Source organism: Brachionichthys hirsutus, chromosome 17, assembly GCF_040956055.1.
Source record: "Brachionichthys hirsutus isolate HB-005 chromosome 17, CSIRO-AGI_Bhir_v1, whole genome shotgun sequence".
Lineage (NCBI taxonomy): Eukaryota > Metazoa > Chordata > Actinopteri > Lophiiformes > Brachionichthyidae > Brachionichthys > Brachionichthys hirsutus.
Window position 1 is genome coordinate 6,484,993 of NC_090913.1, and position 14,098 is coordinate 6,499,090.

Consider the following 14,098-nt stretch of genomic DNA (forward strand, 5'->3'; position numbering starts at 1 on the left):
TATATTTAGTCCCTTTATTATCAGTAATATAGTAAAATGTTGCATTTGAACAAATATTTTGCGAGTAAAAAAATAAATAAAATCACAGCAACAATCTCAAAGAATAGTGTTTAAATACAGATACAGGTAAATATCATGTATACAATTTGTAGCAGAGTGCACAACAGGAATGTCTCACTTTGTTCTCTCCTATTTAAACATGTAGGATTTTGGGGAATCCAATCCCTTATTCACTGAAATCACATTAAATGCTGTCTTAGTTCATGATGGTCATTTATTTATAGGCTCACATGTGACTCGTTTAGGGACAAAATGGTAGAAATCCCCCGACATTTCCGCCGAAAATCTTGCTGCAATGAGAATTTGCTCAAACAAACGCGCAGTGCTGAATGACTGACACACACACACACACACACACAGGACAGTGCATACAAGAGTCACTTTATTTGGGGGTGTTAATTATTCATTCTGTGGTTCACAAACTTGTTTTCACTCAATCTTTATCATCAACTGTCTGCTCTAGAAATATTATAAAATAATGCAACTATTTAAATACAGGAAAGGTTTCTGATCTGGCTGAGCATCAGCTACATGATGTACTTTCATCGTGTAGTATTATTTTATTCATTGGTAAAAAAAAAAAAACAAGCTGTACAAGTTGTGGCATGGGGGGGGGGGGGGGGGAGGAGACAGTGATGCAATTAATATTAAATGTTCCACTCATCCAAAGTCGTGAGAAACAATCTGTTGTAGGGTCAATTGCATGTCTATGAACCTGAGGTGCAACACAGGTGGGATTTTGTGAAGGATGCTCTCTCTCTCTCTCTCTCTCTCTCTCTCTCTCTCTCTCTCTCTCTCTCTCTCTCTCTCTCTCTCTCTCTCTCTCTCTCACACACACACACACACACACACACACACAAACGACCTGTGTCCAAGAACAGGCAGCAGAAAAAAACGAGACAGTAACTGATTGAAAAGCTCTCACCTTAAATCTCTCCGCGGGGTCTGTGCTGCTGCACAGCGACCGCTGCCTCCTCCGGGGCTCCGTCTTTACGAGGATGCTCTGCTGCTGCTGCAGACTCCCATTATATGGTTGCGTTGTAAGTCTTTGTCTCTTTTCTTTTGCCCCTTTTCAAAGCTAGATCAACCTTCACCTCCGCCACTCCGCCACCGAGAAGCCGTCGGCCACGAGAGTGAATACTGCCACACTGCCAGGCACACAGCCAGCCTAGTCTGTCTGCCTACACTCTGCTGCTCGGTCTCCAAGCTGAATATCTGAATATGATGATCTCCAAAAGCACTTCAAGGCTAATTAGTCGAGTGAAGGGATCCACAGGCTGGTGAGGGAGGCTCCTCGGCACCGTAGTTGAGGATGGATTCGAGGAGAGGCGGAGGAGAGAGGCAACAGAGAGAACGAGAGAGGATGTTTGTGTGCATCTATCTGAGCGCCGGCGTGTGAGGAGAGGCAAAAAAAGGTGGATGAGAAAACCGAGTAGGACGAGGGAATAGGAGAAGGAGACAGCTGGAGTGGAGAGTGAGCGCGGCAAAGAGCGAGCATGTTTGTGAGAGAAAGGAAGAAAGAGAGCGGGGAGGGGGCGAAGGAGATGCAAAGAGAGGGAGAGAGAGAGTGGGGGGGAAAGGAGGAACTCTATGTGTGTCAGAGACAGAGGCAACACAGTTGCTAAAATTGTAGACATTGTGCAGTTTTGTACCCCAGGAAATCACTTTGTTACTGGATACACTATTGATGTGTGTGTGTTTGTGTGTGGGTGTGTGTGTGTATGTGTAATTACGTTGCCAGCAATCTCAAGGTAAAGTGTAGCAGTGACTTGCCAAGTAGTGAAGGGACAGGCCAGGCATCCTGCGAATGGCCTCATGTAGGTCAGAGGTCCCTGATATCAAATTCACCGGCACGCAGTGTGTCTTTTTGTGGTGCCTGTGTGGGTGTGTGTCTGTGGGCGACTCTTTGTGTTTGTGCATCGGCACTGCTTTATCTGAACACATCCTCTGTCTATCTCCAGTCCAAAACAAGCGATCCATGTTTCTGTGCTTGCATATTTGTTGATGTTCGAGGATTTGGTACGTGCAACAATGCAATTACCAAATCTTACTGACCTTACCTTACTTACGAGCAATAGCCATTTATTGTCATGTTAAAAAAAACAACAATGAAGACATCAGAAAATGAAATAAAGGACTAGAGCTTGTCAGCAACAATGATCGGGGGCCGGCTGTATTATTTAAACGATGTACATTTGGTACTAAGGGGCCCAAAGTTTACCAAGAAAATATTCCTCACACCATCACACCATCACCAGCCTGGACGACGGATACAAGGAAGGATGGATCCATGCTGAGACTCATCAGAGCAGCATCCATCCATCCATCCTTCCATCCATCTTCTTGTGGAGGAGTCGATCGTCTCATCTACAGCTGCTTTTCCGCCGTGTGGGTCACGGACGTTGCTGGAGAATATCCCAGCTGGCGATGGGTGAGATGCGGGGTACACTCCGAATGCGTCGCCAGCGCATCGCAGGGCCAAAGAGAGACAGACGACCGCTCTCACACACTCATACATTACAGACAATTATGGAGTGATCAGTTCACCTAGTCTGCATGTTTTTGGAGGTGGGAACACATCAGAAGTCATAAATATGGAAATGTCTCTGATCGTAAGCGTCCTTCAACATCTCCATAGTTACAAGATGAGTTTGAGGCTCCAAAAAAATAGAAAAGTGACAGCACAAGGCAATTATATTTCAATTGATGGCAGTATTTCTCTGGCTCCAGCCCTGGATCCGCCCATCCTCGGGACAAAAAAAACATAAAATGGACTAACAACATTTCCTCACCAGAATTTTGTTATTGAGCAATAAAAACTGTGGTGCCACAGATGTCATTGTTCCCATGGCAACACACTGCTTTTTACAGAGTACAATGACAAGTGAGCAAATTCACATATACAGATATCTGCACATTTAGATATTTAATAGTGCAAATCCAGCACAGATAGAACAACTAGCACTTAAATATGGCATTGCTCACAAATAGCTAATAACACTTTCTTCTCATGCTCTCATAGCATCAAACCTGAGACAAGTAGCCCGACTCAATGAGAAAAATGAACATGAATGAAATGAATAATACGCAATGATTTTCTGATTGCCAATGAGCACACGCATAAGAAAACAATATCGCACTGAGCGAGTCATGATGCTTTATCATCTTGCTTTTCTTTATCCTCATGGTCTTCAGTGCTGTGCTGTATTTAAGCAAATATATTATGCGTCTTTTACAGCCTCCCTAAAGGCAACTGTACTATCAGACCAATCACCTGAATACAGGCGATCAGTTTTATGTTGCATTGCCTCCACGGGTTGAAGCCTTTAGATGCACCAGTCTGGTCCAACTGATTAATTCATGTGATAAAATAAATATCATCATGGATTTTAGGAAAGAAAAGAGTGTAAGGAGCAGTCAACTTCAAGGGCAAAACACAGAAGGTAGGACTCTGTAAATAGGGCAAATCCACACTGTTGGGCATGTGCAGCCTATAAACAGAAACAAGTGCAGCCACACAGGCAGTTCACTTCTCTCTAGAGTTTCCTGTTCATACACTTCATTTCTGTATGGTGTTCCTGGGAATAACAGCTATACAGTTCTGTCTTTAAAGCAAACCCAGCGCAGTAAATTGTGTGTTTTATATGTAAGAGTGTAGAGACTGGGCTTGTAGATTGCTCCCTGAAAATATCTGATAAATTTATTCGACCTTGAAGTGGCAATTTATGACTATTTTTCAGATAACTATGGGTGTTTATGAAGAGTATTTTAGTGTAGTCAGATATTGATTTAGTTTTTTGAATTACAAATGTATTATTTTGGATACATTCTTATCAGCCTTGTTTATGTATTTTGAATGCAACATATCATGCTATGATACCTGCACCAGATGGCAGACAGACAGACTGGCTGGTGTTTCACAGCTGGATGTGAAAAATGCGCAGCTGTTAGAGGGACCATCTGGCAATTTTCAACAAGCTTTGTATCATTTGGTCTTTGGTTCAAATCACAGATCGCAGTTCCTCGTCTTAATTACACCGACCCCGGGCCGTGCTTAGAACGATCCTGGTATTTGCCTGGTATTCTTGTCCTCACCTCCGACCAATCATCGGTTGTCATGCCTACATAATCTAATCAAACAACAAAGGCAAAGGCATTGACATATTATTTATTGTTTAAATGTGGCTCGTGCGATGTGGCACGGTTTGTTTTGTTTTGTTTTGTTTGCTTTTGTCATTGCCTGAAATAAATAAATACCTAACCTAACCTAACCTAAGGCTAAAGCCAGTCAGAAATAGAGTAATGTGGGTCATGGTGGCTGTCTATTCCCAGATGAAAGTGTAACTTATATAAATTTGTGGGAATGACGAAGCAAGCCATCCTTCAGCTAGTAAAAAACCCCACACAATCATGAGGCCTTTTGATGGTTTCCAAAAACTCTTTTTGAGATTCTGCATACCGTATTGTAAAGGTTGCACTGCTGTTCTGACAAATACCCCCCCCCCCCCACACACCTATGTAATATAGAACCATGCACACCGAAGACACTGAAACAGTTTTGCCATATTACAAAGGAACAGCCTTGTGATATGAGCCTGAGAGCTCCCACTATCGAGCTACTCATGAGAAAACTCTCCTGTCTTGGGAAATGAGAAGTAGGGCGAGTCAGTGGATGCGCTCATTTCGTACACCATCACTGTGGATCACAGCCAAGGACATTCTCACTTCAAATAGCCATGCAAGGGAATTTCAGCCATAAAGAATTAATCCAAAATTATATTATGGAGATGATACAGCACAGGTCGGCTCAGCTGTAATATGTGAAGTGAATAAAATAGTGACCCTCTCTAAAGATAGCGTTACACTAGTACTTTAGGGGCTTGTATCCCAGATTTGGACATATTAAAAAAGCAATTAATCATGAGAAAAGAGACTGAAAAAGAGACTGAAGTATACTGTGGTGTAAATTAAATATGAGTAAATCTTAATTAAATATACATAATAGTTGGCCTAGATTTACATCATGATCCAGAACATAAAGCAGATTCCTTTCAGTCATGGTCAAAACTTTATTGTTGCCATACCAGGATCAAAATAAGGACAAAAACCTTTATGTTTCAGATGTAAACAGTATAAAGCAAATCCCAATAAATTCCCTCTCAACCAATACTGCAAATGATCTGTTTTCTGGAACTGCAACACTGCGTCCCAGGGTACCCGGATGGATGTGATGCATGTTGTGTGTGCTATTAAGAACTCAGGAAACACATATGGAAAAAACATAACTGGAGATTAAAAGAAGCCCCTGAAAAGAATGGAGTTTGAATCCTTCCAAAATGCAACATCAGCTGACTTGGATTTAGCCTTGAGTTGATTATTTACATCTGACACTCAGACATTGCTTCAATCAAGCGAAGCAAAATTTTAAATTAGGGACAATCTATAAGGCAACTATTTTACACCAGCATTTTCTCTTTCATATTTAAAGTTGACACCCCTTTCAATCAGTTACTATACACTTCAGGTTATATGGAAATACTATATTTTCATGCAGATGGAATCAGTATTATTACAACTGAAAACCTTGACAACATGCACAAAAAAAATCATCCTCCTTAATTTCAAGGTTAGTTGGAGCATGCCTCCACTATCTTTATTTTGGCTTCAATCAGAACACAGACAATAGTTTCCCCACTATGTTAAAATAAATCATTAGCAGCATTACAGAAAAACACTGGGTGGATCTTGATGAAAAAAATCTGAAGCTGGGTCTTGGTCTAATTTAGATCCCATTAAATTTTGAGAGCGATTCGGATAGCTATCTGAATACTAAAAAAAACACACACAGGATTTTCCCATTTACTTATAATAGAGACTTTCAAAATATCATATCTTGTAAAATATGCATTAAATTGATTGATTGATTGTGCCTTTGCAGAGGTTTGTGCTTTCTAGTTATTCTTTTTAATTATATTTTTTGTGATATTGGATAAAATACCGTAAATGCTGAAAAGGGATCCGTATCCAGTTCAGGATTTCAATAGTTCAAATTTGTATTGATCAAATGCAAAAACAAAAATGCTGAGTTCAGCCTTCTTTTCCTGGCTTTCCTGTGAAAGTTCTATAAGCGCTTTTGGTTTTCTGTGTAGAACAGCTTCACTCAGCGGATGGTGCAGCCATATCGACGCTCCAAACACAAGCAGAGAGCGTTTCAACCTGTTGCTGATGACGCGCTCTGAGTCTGCAGTTCCTCGGAGCGACAACAGGAGGCTGCGGCTGCGTCTGCGTGTGCGTCTGCGTGTGCGTCTGCGTGTGCGTCTGCGTGTGCGTCTGCGTGGAGGGCAGGTCTGACCGGAGTCAGGTAACCGCCGCAGTCCCTGTTAGAGACGAGACCAGACACGCTGGCAGGAGCGCTGCCTTTCTTTCTTTCTTTTTTAATCTTTGCACTACGACACAAACTTTACAGAAGCGTTTTCAACGTCGTTAGATGCAGTGACTGGAGTTGACGCAACGCGCGTAAAGTTTTGGAAGCGACTTGATCTGAGTCGCAAAAGCAGAGGCGACGCAGGTGTTCTAACTGCTTCGTGTCGTATTTGATATTATTCTTGCCACATTATTTATTTATTTGTATCCGACGTCCCTGCTTTGAAAAAGGAAATAATCGCTCTCCTGTTTATTTGGACCCAAGTTATAAAGCGGCAAAGTTTTGAGCAGGTAAGTGTTTGATGCCTAATTACTGGAAACATTTCTCCTCCATTTCCCATAAAACATCTCGGTGGTCGGGTATCGTCCTTTGAAGCGTTTAGGTGAGTTGGACATTCGTCACAGCTGTGGACTTATCTGTTAAGCATTGTAACCCCCCCCCCCCCCAAAAAAAAAAAAAAGTAATTGATGAGAAACAAATGTTAAAAAATAATTGTATTGGTATTTTCTAACCACATTCGGGGTTTTCAAATTGTTAAATAAAGTTATGCAGTGACGGGTTCACAGTTAAAACCTGTGCATCTCATTTTTTGTTTTTTTTTAATGCATGAACACACAGAGAGAGGTCAGTAATACAACACACACGCGCACCACGCACACACACACACTCAGAGGTCACTAATACAACACGCACACACGTACACACACACAGAGGTCTGACTTTCCTTAGGTTAAAGCACGCAGGTGTCTCAGGTGCTTCTGATCACGTGTGGAACAGAAGCTACAAGCTCAGACAAACGCCTGTATGCAGCTGGGTGTGCTCATTCAGATGTGTAAGGACTTTGCACATTGTTTTGTTGACTAAATGTCAATGGCATTGACATGTTTGTTGCAGTTAAGCATAAATTGTTGCTTTTTATTATTACTTATTTATTTGAGAGTGTATCGAACAGTTTTTTTTTTTTTTTGGTGGTTTGGATCGTTATGTAGCTTTTGTAGGGTAGGGACATTGACACGTTTGTTGCTCCTAACAACATGGAATGCTTGCAATGTTTGCACAGAAATTGGTCACAGCCTCACGAGGTCAACCCCGTGCTGCTGTCTGATTGTTGACATTTCTTGTCTCCAGTTACTCTTCTTTGTCGTTATTTCTTCAGTAATCATGAATAGATATTTCTACTCCAGTCTGTCATTGACCGCCACTGGTATGAGCTAAATGTTTATATAATTCTAGTTCTGACACTACTTGCCAGTTTGGGATTTTGGACATGGTTTTAATTTTATATATTTGTTTTTATTATGTACTTTGAAAATGCAGCATAGATCCCATGCTAGCCATTTGCCAAGCATATTGCTTTGTCTCTGCAAATCTAGCCAAATGCACAAAGAGGAAGGGATATGGGTAGACAAAAGAGAAGATAAAAGAGCTGAAGAAACAGTGTAGCTGCTGACACCAGCAATCAGATCATGTTGGAGAGAACAGAGGGAGTCAGGTTAAAGACAGAAGGACATGAATGTTGAAATATATACTTTCTTTTCTCGGCAAATCTCGGCATTATTGTCTCTTTGTTGTCTTTCTGGCCCTCAGTTGCATTTACTGTGTTAATTTCTAATTTTTTTTAAATTAGGGATGCACAATAACCAATATGTGCAAAATCCTCATGTTCAATACTAATAAGATAATGGGTAATTTCACATTTAGACAGACTGCAGAAACACACGCTGCTTTAAGCTGCTATTATTATGGCTGTGCAGAAGATTAGTCTCAGATACCGGGCGAACAAAGACTGTCCACGACGACTCGGTGCCACACAAAATGTTTCCTCTGTGCAGGAGAGAGATTATTCTGTTAACACAAGGCATATTTTTATGCCTATTCCATCTATGAATTTGTTCTGCTGAGTTGCTGTAGTATCTTTCTTAAAAGGCCAATCTGCCACACTAATATTAAATGGACAGACACTTGGAAAGAAAGCCCAAATGCCTCTTTTTATACCTCAGCTTCAAAAGACAAGTCCTGATGTCACCACCTGGACGGGACCGGAATGTCCCATTAGTTTCTGGATCTGACTGTAGAAGTCATTATTTTAAGTGAACCTGCTGCTTGTGTGTAAAAGATGTGTGTGCCCCTTAAAGCACAGTAAATGTGTGAATTTTTTTTATATTGCATTGGATTTACGTGTAAAAATAAGAATTAGTGAAATTGAAATGCAGGCTAAATTGCTTCACAGTGACCTCACCTGACCAGGACATTGTTTTCTGCATTATCTCAGCATACATGCACACTTAAGATACTGGCAGGGAAGAGATTTGGTCTGAATTTGAGCAATTCTTATTGTTTGTCTCCTCTCTCTTTTATGGGGGGGGGGGGGGGGGGGGGCAATTAATGTAATTTTCATACAGCATTCTTTAAAACATTCTGAGTTTAGAGCATTCTGAGTGTGCTTTACACACACACACACTACTTTTCTTTTCAATAATGATCCTTTAATCAGCAGACAATGATTAGACAGTCAAATATCCTATTGTACTTGTGAAGGTTGGGATCTGAGATTATCGCTAAGACAGAACGGAGTCGCCATGGGCCAGATAATATTTGCTACTGAGCAATTAGAATCAAATGTTCTTCCAGTCTAGTCCAGCCTTACAATCTTGAGTTCTCTAAGTCACTTTTAAATATGAGTGTGTTTCAAAAGATTTAGGAACTAATGAAAAGCCTGGATATTTTTAATTCAGAGACATTCCTGTTTAATGCCGTCTGTCCTGAAATAAATCCTCCTTTCAGGTTAGAATGTTGCTCTTTTTTATACCTCTTTTTTTGTCCTGATGGACAGTTATTTATTACAGTGGATTTTTGTCCCTATTTGTGAGACAAAGACTGAAAAACAGATCACCTCAAGATGTCACAAAAATCAAGCAGGCTTGGCTGCGGTTACGACGTCGCAATATCTGGTGAGCTAAGATATTCTGCTCCACACTGTAGGAAACAGTTATACTTCTGATGCTGTTGGCACCTGCTCCAAATTTACTAAACACCACAAACCTTTAATGACTGGCAAAATGAATGGTTAAATATTTTGTTGTGTAGAGGGTTGACAGGAAGATGTCACAGTTATGATGCCAACAATCTGTTGCATGTTTCTCAAAATCTACAGCTTAAGTGTAACGTGGTTGTCGAGTGAATTAAAAGATGGAAACGTGTGTTAATGCCATGTCACATTAATTTGAAGAAACTCACTTATTTGTGTGTGTGTCTCAAAGTCAGCATCAATTGTATCATCACAATGGTAATGCCACTGAGGGATGACACAATATTGGGTCCTGGGAATGCCGTTGACCCCGGGTCAAATGTCCGAGAGTGAAATATCACTAAAAAATAATATCGAAAAAGTTATTCCTTCCACATCCCACAAAATTCAAAACAAGTTTCAAACTTGCATGGAAATTCAGACATAGAGTCATCCAATGGGATTTGGATCTTTCATTGCCTTTTAAACTGGGAGTGTCGACAGAGGCTGGTGGAAAGACGTCTCCAATTTCAGCGGCGATGGTTTCGGTTTGTTTGTCCTTTTGTGGTAATGAAGGAAGAGGAAATTGCACCATTGGATTGTAGTTTATACTAACACAAGGCCGTATCAGGATGATTCCTGTTCATGGTTTAGTTACTTTTACCAACAGATATTTGAAATATGTATTGCTTTTTTGCTGCATTGTCATGTGAGATGATGCGTGTTGGCATCACTGAGCTCTGAGGCCCTGCAGCACACAGGCCTGCAGACTCTGTGACAATGGGGGGGGGAAGTGAGCCACAACCGGATTACACCAGTTCTGCATTCCTCTCCAGACCTGTTTAGCGTAAACACACATGCTTATCCTGGGCATGCGCGCGCACACACACACACACACACACAAACAGACATCACAGGGGTGAGCCAATACACTTGCTGAAAGTACTAAAATAAGCCGTACCAGCAAGGAGAGTGTCTGCATGTATTTATGTGCGGAAGCAAAAAATGTTTTCCTGTTGTTTATCAACGCTGGTCCAGCATTAATGCGTGCTAACTTCGGAATAAAACGAATTCCTGAGCTGAACTGCATTAAACCGTATCACCAAGCAAATATTTCTTTTGATGAACTGGCCTGAGACACAGCTCACACACTTGTATTTATTACAATCCATTACTCTGTGAGAATACAACAATGGAAAAACCTGCTTTCCATTAACACCGTTAAACCTCATTTCAATGCAAAGCATGGCAAGAGCAGCCTGAACAAACAGCCTGCAGCCAAAAGCATCATTGACAATCCACACTGACTGTGTTACAAAGCTGATTTGAACTTTCATGAAAGGGACAAACTGCATCCAGATCTCTGAGTAAACTTTTACCTGAAACATCACATACAATAATTAATTACTCCTTATTCTTTATGGGAGCTTACTGGTGAAGTACTATGGCCAGCCTCGGGAAAACCTCCCTGCCTTGGTTTGCATGGAAAATACTGACAAAATGGAGACTGGCACGTAGCGCAAGGCGTGACAGTGTGGACTAGATGTGCGAGCGTGGTTTCAGTGGAAGTCTAGGCTGACTGATTATATTGTGTCGCCGCCTCGAGTGTCTTGTCACGACTTGTGAAAAGGTGTCTGAAGCGCTCATCGCTCACTCCGCGTCGCTTTGTCTTGTTCTCATTCGTTAAAAGCCGCCGGTTCCTTGCAGGCTGTTCTATTTATGTGATGTCTCTGTGTCTGTCTCTCTTTTCATTTCTTTCATTCTAACTTTGCATTTCTCTAACTTTCCTGCTGGTCTCGAATGCAGGTGAGATGGTCTCAAATGTCCTGAATGTCTTTTGACAGCTGATTCACCGTCAGTGGGGACAGCCCGCATCGTATTGAGTGTGTCAAACGACACGCCGTTTTACAGCGCCGTGCTTCATTTACATGCAGGCCTGGTTGAAGTGTGAAGGCAGCGTGAATTGCTAGGCTGCGTGTGTGCGAAGCCATTTAGTTAAAGCTGTGGAATTAATAAGTCACCTTGTAGCCCATTAAATAGTTTTTCTTTTTTTTTTCCACCTCTTGCATAGTTAGCCAAACGGCAGGTGCGAGTATAATCTGCTGTGTGTTTCTTCTTCATACTCAAGTACTGGGGACGAAGGCCTAAACCAGCCTCCCTTCTGTTAAACAGACTTACCTGACAGCTCATCGCTAATGCCCCCCCCCAGCCCCCTTTTTACGGCTCCATAGCATTCATTTCTCCCGATTTTAGTCAAATTGTCTGTGCATGAATCTCGCACCAGTTTCTGCACTGAAAAGCCGGATCTGTTGGCAGATTTCTTTCGATAGTCACAGTGAATCTGTTTGACAGTCTTGAGCCCAAGTGCTGCCGTGTAATTGTCAATGCCCGTATCTGCAAAATGAATACTCCGATTACTCTAGGATGCAGACACACACACACATGCAGGTGGAGGGTGAGAGCGAGAGCGAGACAGAGCAGTGGAATGCAGTGTTTCATTCTGCTGACCTGTCAATCAGAGGATCCTGGCTCTATGCTGCTGCAGCAGGACCATCCGAGCTTCGCTAAGTCCACCCATTCCACCCACCCACATACAAAAACACACGGCTATAGATGCATTACACGCATGCACATGCTCCGCTACTGTGTGTCAGATTTATTTCTATGTGGATAAGCAGCATATTATCTCCAGTAATGCAATTTCTGCTGCAGAGACTGTCGAGCAGCTCAAAATCAATAGCTGATGAAAAAGCACTTTACAGCCGTTCCCTCCAGCCACCCTTCTTCCCAGAGAGTGATTGCACTGTCTCTGATATAACTTCTATCTACGTACAAGGTTTTTTTATGCCGAGTTACGCCGGGCTCTTCCTGAGTGATGGCTCGTGGAGACAGCAGAGGATGCCCAGGTTCAGAGGTCGGGGTCGTTGTGATTACATGTCTCCAGTCGTTGGGAGGACAGCAATGTTTTTTTGCTCTTCCTGTTCCCAAACACACATGAAGGGAAGGATTTTTTTTGTTTGTTATTTTATCAACATGGCTGCCTTGGAATGCGCCGTCTTCCCGGCCCTGAAATGTTAGTCCCAGTCAAAATAGCATTTTGTTCCTAACACCTTCTTTTCTCTGCGCTGATCTAATCAGGTTTTGTGCTGACCGTACGTTCACTTAAGGACATCCAATGGGCTGCCCTGCTCTCTCTCTCTCTCTCTCTCTCTCTCGCTCTCCCACCCAATTTATCCAAGAAATGGAGCAGAAACTTGAAAAAGTATACAACGTTCTAACGGCAGCACCGTTGCATCATCACTCAAAAACACAATGTCACGATGACCTTCTATTGACCCCCCCCCCCCCCCCCCCTTCCTTCCTATAGACCTGAAGCTATTTGCAGTGTGCGTATGTGTTCAGTGACCTGGTCGTTGCTCTTTGACCTTTCTACGTGCCTCCCCAAGATTCTGTGCATCATAATTAGAAACCATCAGTCGGTTCAAAGGACCGGTTAAATCATTCTTCAGGTGAAATGCCAACCATCAGTTATTTTTATCACTTCTCAAGTGTGAAGATCTCGTATTTATAATCCACTAGTCCCATTTTCACTCTTGATACAGTCTACTGTGAGTAGTGAGCTGTAACATTAAATGATTCTTATACCGTAGTTTGTCATGCCAGACATCTAACTGTTCCTCCATCTGTTCACACACGGCTAACAATGCTATACTAGCACTGAGCATACGACTGCATGGCTCCCTGCTAGGCAAATGTACGTTCTTCAATAAATGTGATAATGAAAAGCAAACAAGGATTCTGGAGGAATGTTTGCAAAGAAGTTCACATATACGGTACATGCACAGCCGAACACTCTTCGTCTTTAATTTACCAATTTAGATATAACACTCGTATTTTTGATTTTTTTGGAAGTACAGTACAACAAATATGGAGGTTTGTTTAGCCTTTTGTAGCTCCAGATTGAGCGATCGTTATCGCGCAGCATCGTGAGGACTCGTGCAAAAGTCGTCCGAAGAAAGAAAACTCGTGCGAAAAGGCAATAAAAGCATTGTTGATATCATCCGAGCCCTTTTCAGTCAGATGTTATTAATATAAAGGACTTTACGGGCACACGCTCACTGCTGGAATGAGTGCTCAGGTATTGTGTGTGTGATTGCTGATGCACATTACAGAGGAAATTATTTAAAGGGAGGATTTTACAGCTTGTAAACCATTAATCATGGGAAATATCCATGCTGATGACGAGGCCGCGACCCGGCCCCGGATAAGTGGTTGAAGATGGATGGATGGATGGATGAGGTATGTTACGGCGTTAAACGAGTAACGTAAACATATATATGTATATAAAAGTAAAGTTTGGTTCACCACATTGTTGCAATTTCATCCAGGTGCGTCAACGGTGGCAGGTCTTCTGCTGTCTGAGTCTGATATGTTGACGTCCGTTAACAAGTCCAGGGTGCATTGTGGGTTTTTGTTGGTTCCCACAGCACAGCTGTGGGTTGCTGTGCTTTCTGAATAGCACACGAGGACTGTGGGAGGTGTGTGAATATTCACAGTTAAGGTGCAAAGATTCATGGCCAAAGTAAAGATTTAGCATCTCTGGCGTG